This window comes from Hordeum vulgare, chromosome 6H (genome assembly GCF_904849725.1).
Source record: "Hordeum vulgare subsp. vulgare chromosome 6H, MorexV3_pseudomolecules_assembly, whole genome shotgun sequence".
NCBI classification, from domain to species: Eukaryota; Viridiplantae; Streptophyta; class Magnoliopsida; order Poales; family Poaceae; genus Hordeum; species Hordeum vulgare.
In genome coordinates, this window is record NC_058523.1 from 161,445,871 (window position 1) to 161,458,227 (window position 12,357).

Consider the following 12,357-nt stretch of genomic DNA (forward strand, 5'->3'; position numbering starts at 1 on the left):
ACTATTCAAGGGATTGCCCTTTGCGTGGTTTTGTTCCACCTCCTTTAGGGATGGGTGTTGTTCGTTGCAAGCCACCAACCAAGAAGTTCAAGGAAAAGTCAGTTTCTCTAACTCGTGGATGTGTGCACCATGTATCTGCAGAAGAAGCTCAAGATGATGATGATGTCGTGCTTAAGACGCTCCTTGTTAAATTCTCATCCAGCTTCAGTTCTATTTTGACTCTGGAGCATCTCACTCCTTCATCACCGAATGTTATGCCTCCTTGCATAACATTGCTTTCGTAGATATGCCCACCCCATTAGTAATTCAGGCTCTAGGTTCCAAATGGCAAACTAATGCAGCAAGTCATGGGAACCAAATCCTTATTGATGGTCTAGTATTCCTTGCTTCCTTGATACCTCTCAAGACTTCAGACATCAATATCATTTTGGGGATGGACTGGTTGACAGCTCATCATGCCAAAATTGATTGTTTCTCTAGATCTGTTCAGCTCACCCATACCTCTGGCCAGTTAGTAAATGTCTCATCTGGAGTTACAAAACGTCAGATATATGCCCTCAATGCTAATCCTCTTCCAGACCTTGAAAACATCCCAGTAGTCCGTGATTTTCCGGATGTCTTTCCAGAGGAACTGCCAGGTGTCCCACCTGACAGAGAAGTAGAGTTTGTCATAGAACTTGTCCCAGGAACTGCTCCAATTGCTAGAAGACCCTATAAGATGTCTCCTCAAGAATTAGCTGAGCTTAAAACCCAACTTGATGAATCCTTGAAGAAAGGTTTCATCCGTCCTAGCTCTTCCCCTTGGGCTTGCCCTGTCCTCTTCGTCAAGAAGAAGGATGGTACGGAACGGATGGTTGTAGATTACCGACCGGTTAATCTGGTCACGATAAAGAACAAATATCCGCTCCCCAGGATCAACGATCTGTATGATCAGCTCGCTGGATCTGCAGTCTTTTCAAAGATGGATTTGAGATTAGGTTATCATCAAATCAAAATTAGGAACGGGGACATTCCTAAGACGGCCTTTGTCACTCGTTATGGCCAATACGAGTACACCGTCATGTCCTTCGGTCTAACCAATGCCCCAGCCACTTTCTCCCGCTTAATGAATTCGATCTTCATGGAGTACTTGGATAAATTCGTCGTGGTTTACCTCGATGATATTCTGATTTACTCGAAGAACGAAGAAGAACATGCTGAGCATCTTAGGCTGGTATTGATGAAACTTCGAGAGCATCGCCTTTACGCCAAATTCTCCAAGTGTGAATTCTGGTTACCAGAAGTGACCTATCTAGGTCACGTAATCTCGGCAAAAGGTATTGCTGTCAATCCCGAGAGAGTTCAGGCCGTTCTTGATTGGACTCCACTTGAATCGGTGAAGCAAGTTAGGAGTTTCCTTGGCTTAGCAAGCTATTGTCTTCGCTTCGTCGAGAATTTCTCCAAAATTGCCAAACCTCTAACTGAACTTCTCAAGAAATATAAGAAGTTCGAATGGACTCCACGGTGCCAGGAAAGTTTTCAGGAGCTGAAAAGACGACTGACTACTGCCCCGGTACTTGTGCCCCCAGATTTCGCAAAGGACTTTATTATCTACTGTGATGCCTCACGACAAGGACTTGGATGCATTCTTATGCAAGATCGTCATGTGATTGCATACGCATCTCGACAGTTGCTTCCACATGAGGAGAATTATCCAACACATGATCTGGAAGTTGCCGCTGTAGTCTATGCACTGTTAACCTGGCGACATTACCTTCTGGGTAATCGTTGCGAAATATACACTGATCACCAGAGTCTCAAGTATATATTCACCCAACCGGATTTGAATCTCAGGCAAATACGGTGGGTTGAGTTGATTACGGATTACGATTTAGGAATATCTTACACCCTAGGCAAAGCCAATGTCATGGCTGATGCACTAAGTCGTAAATCCTATTGTAACAACCTCATGTTGCTACAAAATCAACCACTTCCCCATGAGGAATTTCGTAAGCTTAACCTTCACCTTGTTCCTCAAGGATTCCTTTCTACCTTGGTGTCGAAACCGACACTTGAGGATCAGATCATAGCAGCCCAGAAACATGATACGGGAATTTCCCGGATCAAGAGCAACATCGCCAAAGGAGTTGTCGGTCGTTTCTTGGGTAATGATAAAGGTGTTGTATTCTTTGATAATCGTTTGGTGGTTCCTAAGAAGCAACAACTTCGTGATTTGATTCTTAAGGAAGCTCATGAATCGCCTCTCACGATTCATCCCGGTAGCACTAAAATGTATCAGGACCTACGCCAGAGGTTCTGGTGGACCCGGATGAAGAGAGAAATCGCTCAATTCATTGCGAACTGTGACGTTTGTCGTCACGTTAAGGCAGAGCATCAAAGGCCTGCTGGCACCCTTCAACCCTTGGCTATTCCCGAGTGGAAGTGGGACAAGGTTACTATGGATTTTATCACTGGTTTTCCAAAGACCAAGAAAGGGAATGATGCCATCTTTGTCGTCATTGATCGCCTTTCGAAAGTTGCTCACTTCCTTCCAGTCCGAGAAAGTATAACTGCTAGCCAGCTAGCAGACCTATATATTTCTCGAATAGTTTCTCTTCATGGTGTTCCTCTAGAAATCAATTCAGATCGTGGAAGTCTTTTTACTTCTCGATTTTGGGAAAGTTTCCAAAAAGCTATGGGAACTCATCTTTCGTTTAGCACTGCTTATCACCCTCAATCAAGTGGTCAAGTAGAAAGAGTCAACCAAATTCTTGAAGATATGCTCAGAGCCTGTGTTATCTCATTTGGAATGAATTGGGAGAAGTGTCTTCCATTCACCGAATTTGCTTATAACAACAGTTTCCGGTCTAGTCTGGGCAAAGCTCCTTTCGAAGTTCTGTATGGACGAAGATGTCGAACACCATTAAACTGGTCAGAAACCGGTGAAAGACAATTCTTTGGACCGGATATGATCCAGGATGCAGAAGAGCAAGTTCGCATTATTCGTGAGAATTTAAAAACTGCCCAATCTCGTCAAAAGAGTCAGTATGACCGCCGTCATAAGGAAGTAAGTTATGAAGTTGACGAGAAGGCTTACCTTCGGGTTTCACCTCTCAAAGGTACCCATCGTTTCGGTATCAAAGGCAAATTGGCTCCTTGTTACATTGGTCCCTTCCGTATTCTTGCTAAACGAGGAGAGGTTGCCTACCAGTTAGAGCTGCCTCCTCAGCTTTCCAAAGTTCATGATGTGTTCCACGTTTCTCAACTCAGGCGTTGCTTCAAGGACCCTGTCCATGAAGTATACCACGAAACGCTTGATCTCCAAGATGACCTATCATATCGAGAATATCCTGTTCGTATTCTTGACGAAACCGAGCGTAGCACCCGACATTGCATCATCAAGTTTCTCAAGGTTCAGTGGTCCCATCATTCCGAGAATGAAGCAACATGGGAGCACGAAGATCGCCTTCGGCTTGAATACCCCGAACTCTTTCCGACAACGCCTAAATCTTGGGACGAGATTCTTGTTTAGTGGGGGTGAGTTGTCACAGCCCTAGCTTTCATTTGTTTAGCAAGCATTCATGCATGCGTTATAAAAACTTTGATGTTTAAATAGGAAGTGATCAAAGCCCCCAATGTTTTGATCAATTGACAAGAAGGCAATAAAATTTAATACCTTAAATGGAACCAGAAAAATGTTCCAAAAACATGGCAAAATTGTGACATAAGGTAAAATTGTCAAACCAAAATTCTAGGTCACATGAACTTTTTGAAAGGGATTTTTGAGTTGACTAAATAGCTATTTGGAATGGAATTATTTGATTCCTTCTATTTTAAAGTTTCAAAAATGTTGAAACTTTTATGTGGCATTGGACATTATTGTCTCTGTCACCTAATAACATTTTTTGGGTTTTATATTTGGTCAAACTATTTATTTTAAATCCTAAAAGTAAATGCCCGAAAGAAATAAAAGAGAAATGAAAAGAAAAACCGAAAAACTTACCTGTCGCCACCCTCCTGGCCCAGCCCACCAGAGGGGGGGTCTCCCTGTCGTCTTCCTCCTCGTGCCAGAAGGCAGAGGAGAAGGAAGGCACGGCGCCCTCACCACCTCCTGCACGCGTGGAGCCTCCTCCTGCCTCCACCGCGCCAGCGCACGAGGCCGTCCCTCCCTTATCCTCTCCTCCCCCATGCTCTCTGCCTCTCCTCTCGTTCTCTGCCCCTGCTCTTCTCGCCGCCATTGCTGGTCCGCCCGTCTTGTCGCAAGCTCCACCCCGGCCACCCCTCGCCTCCCTGAAGAGCTCTACTCCTCCGCCTCGACGAGCTGCATCCCACCATCATCTCCTCCGAGCACCCGAGCCCCCGCAGCGTCGCCATCGTCGCCGTTTCTTCCTCCGGCCATCGAAGGCCGCCGTCCTCGATTCGCGACGATCCGCGCCTCCCCGAGCTCGCCGTGTGCCCCCTCCGCATCACTGTGAGCTCCTGCGTCCTTTTCCCCTATCCCCGTGACCTGTTCCTCACCATAGCCGTCGCCCCCACTGCTGACCGTAGCGCGCCGCTGCTCCGCCCGTCGCCGCCGTGGCCACAGACCACCCCAGCGCCTCAAAACCCTCGGAATGGATGCGGCGCTCTGCCAGCGTCCCATAGCCGCAAACCGCTTGCCAAATAGTGCCCCGTAGCGCAATTTCGGCCATCTCCGGCGAGCCTCCACCGCGGGTCTGGTCGCCGGCGACCACCCTCCGCTGGGCGTCAATGTGGCCGACCATTAACACGCTAATTAACCCCCCCACAAACACTGACAGAGGGCCCCACTAGTGAGTCAAACCTCACTAAGTGCGGGTCAGCGCGGGTTTAGTCTATGGGTCACTAACCAGTGGACCCCACTGGTCAGGTGGACCTGGACCCGGCTGGTTGACCTGCTGACGCAGGGATGACATCAGCCTGACGCAGTAATAGTTTCTGACTTAATTTAATTCCAGAAAATTGCTGAAACTTGTAAAAATCATAGAAATTAGAATATAACTCTGATGGAAATAATTTATATATTAAAAAGTATCAGAAAAATGCAAGGAATCCATTGGTGGCATTTATACACATGTTTGGACATTTTAACCTTGCTGAATATGACAAATTCACAATAGGCTTATAAATGATATAATTGGATTTTGAAAATGACTTATATAGATCAAATAAACTTCTTTCAACCTGTGATCACTTGCACTATATGAAATCAGCATCATGACAACTTGCCATGCTCATGCATCATTGTGAAGCATTTGACGTGATTAATTTCTTTCGTTTGATCTGTCAATAGACCTTGCGAGATGTAGTTATCACCGGCATCGAAGAATAGATGAGTTCTTTCGATTAACAGGCAAGCAAAACCCCTTTCAACATTCCGACAAAATCATATTCTCTCGCTCCTGCTCTCATTTCTATGCATTAGGACAAAATGATTCAATTGATAGTTGTATTACGATAGCTGCACCTATTCCTTTGCATGACCTGATTTTGATCATAGTAAATAGCTAAACCAATGCAACCTAGCATACCTGGTAGATGCTTGAGCCATATGTGCTTTACCCTGTTACGCTTGCTATGCTTAGGTTGAGTTTGGTCCGAGCATCGGAATGATGTAATGGAATGATCATGTCCTATTGATGAGAGTTAGAGATGTGAAACTGTTCTGGTAAAGGTAGCGATGAGAGGCCATGTAGGAGTACATGGTGGGTTGTCTCATTACCGCCGCATTTAGGACCCGAGATCTTGTGTTGGTGTTCCAAGACTAGCTACTATCGCACATTGGGTTCTGGTAACTCGACCCCTCTCGGCCTATTAACTACTCTGATCTCAGTCCAGAAGTCGCAATAGTTCGAAACGTTCATAGGTTGTGGCACGGCCTGCTAAGTGGATGAACGGCCCAGTCGGGACCGGCTTGGGGCCCTGCTCACATCGTTTGAGGCCATGTTGGAAACCTCGGCCGGACTTCCATTATGGGTTCCAACTTAGATAGGCGACTGTCTTGGGCGTGAGTCTTAGTAGGTTAACGTCCGTGGCCAACTCCTTCGCTGGGCTTCCGCTTGAAGGTTGCCGAGGTGCTGGTTTTTATGTGCACTTGGCGATAAGTGGCGGAAGCATGTGTGACGAAGTACACGCCTGCAGGGTATCTATCTATTCGAATAGCCGCGTCCTCGGTTATGGACTGCTTGGATACTTACATGGTTCATAGATAACTTTAATGGTTACTCTAAAATGGTCCAGATAAGTGTGAGTGCTATGGATGGCTATCTCATAGGATGACGAGAGAGGATTCATGGAGGTGTATTGATGTGGTGGTTATGTGGACTCGTGTGCGCTCTCTCGTAAGGAGACGAGAGAGATAATAAAACTTTGTAGTAGAATAGGTTAGCCAAAGGTCAAAGCTGGCTTCTCTGCAACAAACCCCACAAATTCCGTTCATTGATACTTGATGCATATGTAGTTAGCACTGATGTAAGACTTGCTGAGTACCTTTGTACTTACTGTTGCTTATTCACATTTTTGCAGAATAGACGCCGCTCTCTCTACATTATCTCTTGACGTTAACATCGATGGTTTAGTTTGGGAACCCAGACAGTGATCTGGCTCCTATGGTAGGGTCGTTGTAGCTTTTAGGCTCTTCCAGCCGCTTTTAGTAGATGTCTGTACCCAGACATGTAACTTCCGCTTGATGCTTCTATGCTCTGAATGTTGGGTCATGTGACCCCTTCTGTTTGTAATATTAAACTATGTTGGCTCTTTGGAGTCTATTAAATAAACGATGTGTTGTAGAGTTATGTTGTGATGCCATGTTGTATCTACACATATCGTGCATATTGTGTGGATGCTTGCAATGCATTGATATGTGTGGGATTCGACACCTAGTTGTGTGCCTTGAGTAGTACTCCATACCGGGAAATGCCTCTTTGTGTTTCCACCGAGCCTTGGTAGCTTGCTACTGCTCCGGACACATTGATTGACCGGCATGTATCCTTCTTGGTTGCTGTGTCTGTCCCCATGGGGAAATGTCACGCTGTGTAATGGAGTCCCTGTAGCTTGCTACGACTCGTCTACACTCGCTGATGACCGACACCTACCTTGCTGGGTTATGTATGCATGTCCCTGTACGGATGTGCCACTTAGGTTCATAACTAGCCATGTCGACCCAGGTTCTTTGACATATGATTGCTGGCAACACAGTCGTATACGTGAGCCAAAAGACGCAAACGGTCCCGACCAAGGTAAGGTGGCAACCGGGGTGATTACCGTGCGAGAGGCCACAAAGTGATATGACGTGTAGATGCTGGAGTTGTATGGCTCAGGATCGAGGTCCCGACAGCATCACTTCCATTCCATTCAACCTTGTCTTGTGTTTGTGTTTTGTGAATCCATGTGTGATGTGATGTGATGAATATGTGATGGTGTGGTGCTATGTGATATGATGTGAGTGCATTGAGAGTAGGAGAAACTATGTTGGTTGCACTAGGGTTTCAAAACTCCTCCCCCTTTATTTTATCTCAAGTCAATATTCACTTGTCCCATCCTTGTTTCAAAAATGTCCATGATTTAGCATGTTTTGTGGTGATTGTGAGGATGTGAAGTTGCTGTTTTGAAACTTGTTTGAGAGGTGTTATATATTCACAAAACAGTGGAATAAATACTGTTTTGTAAATATTTACTTGCTCCTAAAATCCCTTTTCTATTTTATTCAAATGGGTCATAATTCCTTATGACCAGGGGTAAGTTTGCTTTTATTTTTAGCATCTATAGTTTAGCATGTGCTTTTATTTTAGTTGCTGGTGTGATTTAGATAGTAAACCCCACAGAATTATTTTCCCTCTATCTGGCGCCACTAGTGGGCTTCCTCCCACTAGCAGGCCCATCGCTCTCCTCTGTGTTTCCTCCGCGGCAGCCCGGCTCGCTCCTTCTCCTTTCTCTGACGTCGTTCCTCCCCCATGTCTGCTTTCTGTCTAGCATCAGAGAGAGAGAGCACGAGGGGCTTGACACCGTCCGTCCCAACGCAGAGAAAGAGAGGTAGTAGCCATCGTCGTCCTCCGTGCTCCCGTCGCTTCCGGCGCCGACCAACATGTCCGGGGGCTCGGGGTAAGCACCCGCGTTCCATTCCCATCGTCGTTGAGGTCGAGGCGCGACCACATCGACGGGCAGGACCACGTCGCCAGCGTGTTCCCGGTGGACTTCTTCCTCTACTTCTGTTCTGCACAGCGCGACTACGGCCTTCTTCAGATTGGCACTGTTTCTTCGTCAGGCTCCTTCTTCCCGATCGGCGACCTCTCCTCCTTCCCTAGGTGAGAGCTAGCTTCCTCCTCCCCTCCTCCTCGCTTAGATGCGCAGTAGAAGAACGCTGTCGTGCCTCTGTCCCAAGAGGAGTACGGCAGGTGCTGTTGTGTGTGTTGTTCTTGTGAAGGCTCTAGGGCTTGTTCCGGTGCTCGGGACAGTGGCTTCGAACGGTTAGGAGCAGTAGGCGCAGTTGTTTCCCCGCGGCGCAGTAGAAGAAGTAGAGACGCTCCGGTGCTCGTCGCCATCGTCGTCTCTCTGTGCAAAGCAGAGTAGGGCGACCATGGTGTTCTATAGTGATACCTTGTGTTGTCCCCCTGATCTGTCGAGTCCCTGATCGTAGTGTAGTGGTTGCAGCGTGGCCTGTTGACCAGGTGGTCGTGGGATCGAGTCCCCGCGGCACCACCCCCCTTTTTAATTCTGATTTTTGGCGTAGTAGCGCATAGGTATGGCTTAACTTTGCAGACTCCTCTATACTATCAAGTGTTCGAGCCGTAGCGAAGTGGTGTAGGCTCAGTAGGTTATACCTGCAGGTCTTGGGTTCAAAACCCAGACCAGCCCCTTTTATATTTTTGCTTTTCCTTTGTTGTTTCTCTTATAGCTTTCTAGATAGTTGTTGTGGTAGGCTACATCCCTTGTAGTATTTATTTTCTTGCTCTCAACAGTAGGTGTTCCTAGCAATTGTTGCTGGCATGGTAGAATAGCATGTGTAGTGATATTTGTATATGTAGTGTAGTGGTGAGCTAGATCTTGTGATGGTGTGTATGAACTAGGTTTTCATGTGAAGATGTGTGTCTCCATCCATGTATATGTGTGAGTTTTGCACTAGCCTAGTGATGCATATGTGTGTGCTTCTTATCCTCTTGTGTGATGAACTCATGCACCATGTTGTGCAAGTGAGTGCTTGTGTGTGTGTGTAGGTGCACATCTGTGTGAGTGTGGTATAGTTGTTCTTGTGAAGTTGTGAGTGCTTGTGTGTGTGTCACACACATGCCAAGGCATGTTGTGCCTTGGTAGCACATGTGCAAGTTATATGTGTAGTTGTAGGGAGGCATGATGTGTGTGTAGTTAGTGGGTGTTCTATCTAGCATGTGTAGGTATTTCTATGTCCATGCTTGATGCAAGAGTGTGTGTGGTGATGTGCCATGGCACACATACATGAGGTCTAAACCCTCATGTCACCATTGGTGTTGTGGGCATGTGCAAGAGAATGCATAAGTGATGAGCTAGTGGAAGCACATGTGATGATGCACTATTCACTCTATGTGATTCCATGCTAATCTTCTTCTTAACTTTGTGCTCTTTTGTTCTATGCAAGTACATAGGTATTATATATGTTTTTGGGGGTATAATCATCCGAGGAATCCATTGGTGAAGTTAGTTTTACCTTTGGAACACTTTCTGGGAATGAAATATTTCAGTTTTGTTCCATGTTTAAAGCTTGGTTCCATGTGATGTGATGAGCCCAAGAGGCTGATTCTTTGTTGTGATAGTAGATGGTGAACCCCTCTACCACATGTTGGTTTTGTTTCATGCTTAGGAGTTCATATGTGCAGGTTGTGCCTAGTCAAAGTAGGCATGTGGCTGTAAATTCCAGTTTAGTGAAAACCTGTGATTTTCACCAAGTCTGAGAATCTGCTTATATTTTCTTCCCGTGTAGTTGTGCTTGTAGAAGTTTATGTGTTGGGATTCAGCCTCTACTATCAACTGGAAAGTTGTAGATTTTCTGTTTTTCTAGCTGTTTGTCAACTTTCATTCCATTTGGAGTTCTGTAGATATTGTTTTGGGTGCTGTCAAAATACTTCAGAGCATAAACAGCTAGTGAGAATCTGGAATTTTCAATAAGTCCCTGAAAACTGATATTTTTGTCCAAGTTAGCAGCTGTGTAAGTTCCTATGTGAAACTCCTTTGAATTAGCTTGTTGCTCATGCTTGTAGTACTCTTGGATAGCTTCTGCCACATATCCTATTTGGCATATTTGGGTGGGTGTAGGTGCTTTGCATGTAGCCCTCAAACTGCTATGATGCTTTTTATGGCAGATTGTATAGTTTTGATATTTTGATGCTTGTCAGTGCATAGTTGATGGTGTGGTGATATTCCTTGCACCACTCCATCCATACTTGTTTGTTTTATGTATTGGCAACCTGGGAATACCAGAGATATGCCATTGGAGTGTGTGGTGATGGATTTGACATGTAGGACTCTATTTTCTTGTTTCGTTGTTTCCGGTTGATCCGTAGCTCCGTTCTTTATATGTCTTTGCATCGTTTTCGCGTGACGCATCTGTTCATGTCATTCTCATGCATGTCAAGATAGCTTAGAGTACAGTTCTATCCAGTAACTTGTATTTAGTTCTCATGCTTGTTCTAGTGACCGGAATAGAGATGCATGTTCACTTTCATCTCATGCATCATGTGCTTGTTGCATCTTGTGGTGTTGTTGTTCATTGGATGTTATTCTTATGTTGGGTAGCACCGGGATTGGAGAGCGATTACGTGGATCCGGGAGAGTACGTGCAGGACGAACAAGAGCCGCTCCAAGCTGAGGACATCATAGGCAAGATGATAAGACCTTGATTCCATCTCTAGACTTGTTATGCTAGATTATGTTTCTTCTGTCATATGCTTGCTGCCTACCACTGAAATAATTGCCTCCTAATATTGCCATGAAACCCAAACACTTATCCCTTCCTAGCAAATCTTGAATGTCTAAGTAGGCTTTGCTCAGCTTCTAATGTTAGCGTTACTAGATGTAGGTGCAATTGTCTCATGTGATAACATGAGTTTGATATCATTATGTTAAATCTGTTATTTAATTAATGCACCTATACACTTGGTAAATAACAGAAGGCCTAGCTGTCGTGGTTTTGTCATGGCAGACGTCCTCATGAAAGGACTTAAAGATGGAGCCATCGCACCTTGGTGGCGACTCATAGGGGGTGAGCGAAAGCGAGACTCAGATTTACCCAGGTTCGGCCCCACGTGAGGAGGTAAAAGCCTACGTCCCGCTTTGTGTAGATTGATGATGGTTTCGATTACAAGGAGGGTGTAACTTGCCTGACCTAGCTCTCTATTCTCTCTAACTCGCCTGACCTTTTCCCAGGACTCGCCTTTATATACAGGTCGAGGCCATAGGGTTTACAAAGTCCTGCTATCCTACACTTGGTAGTTTTCCTTATCTCTAAGTCGCCGTGCTCCTCACGACTCAGAGCTTCCTCATTGTTCCATCATCCGTACGGTCTTCTTGAACCGCCTCACAGCTTCTGGGCCATTGGACACATGGCCAAAGGTGAGTCGCCCCTTTGGTGACCCGGCCCATTAAGGGCGGGTTACCCACAGGTAACATCCCCAACATTAGGCCCCAGATTGTCATGAATTTATTCGTGCCAATAAACTCCTTCCAATCTTGTGGCGACTCTCCTTATCCCCAGCTTACGGTAAACGCTGAGCCATTTGTAGCACCCTAATCCCGAGTCGCCATACAGTGTTCAGAGGACGTCACCTCAGCTCCTCGGTTCCAGTTCCCAAGCACTGTAACTGTCAACGAATCTTTCGCCCATAATTGTTTATCCCGAAAATCTAGGTGCCATCATTGCGTTTACTGACTTGTCGCCTCGATTTCTGCATTGACAGCCTCGTTTCCCGTTCTTCCTCCTTAAATACCGAGGGAAATGGGGGGAAGAGGAGCCTCGTCACCTACCTCCATTCCACCTTCGTTTCCGCGCACCGGCCTCCCGACATCGTCTCCGAGCTCCAGCATCCCGGCGTCGTCCTCGACTCCATCGTTCGGCATCATCCTCGGTGCCCGGAATCGTTCTCCATCGACCGCGGCTCTCGCGGCAGCAAGGAGCACGAAGGCCCGATCCTATGTTCCCGACGGCGATCCCCTGTTGCCAGGTACACTTCTTCCATCTCTTAGGTGTAGACCAAGACCTCCATGGCCGTAGCTCTCAACTTCATGGCTGGATGAACACCTCTAGACATGTTAGATCTGCCTCCCGTTGCCATAATTACCTTCAGATTGCAATAGGCATCGACCATCTTAATATGAACCTTCTACTAGTTCAAA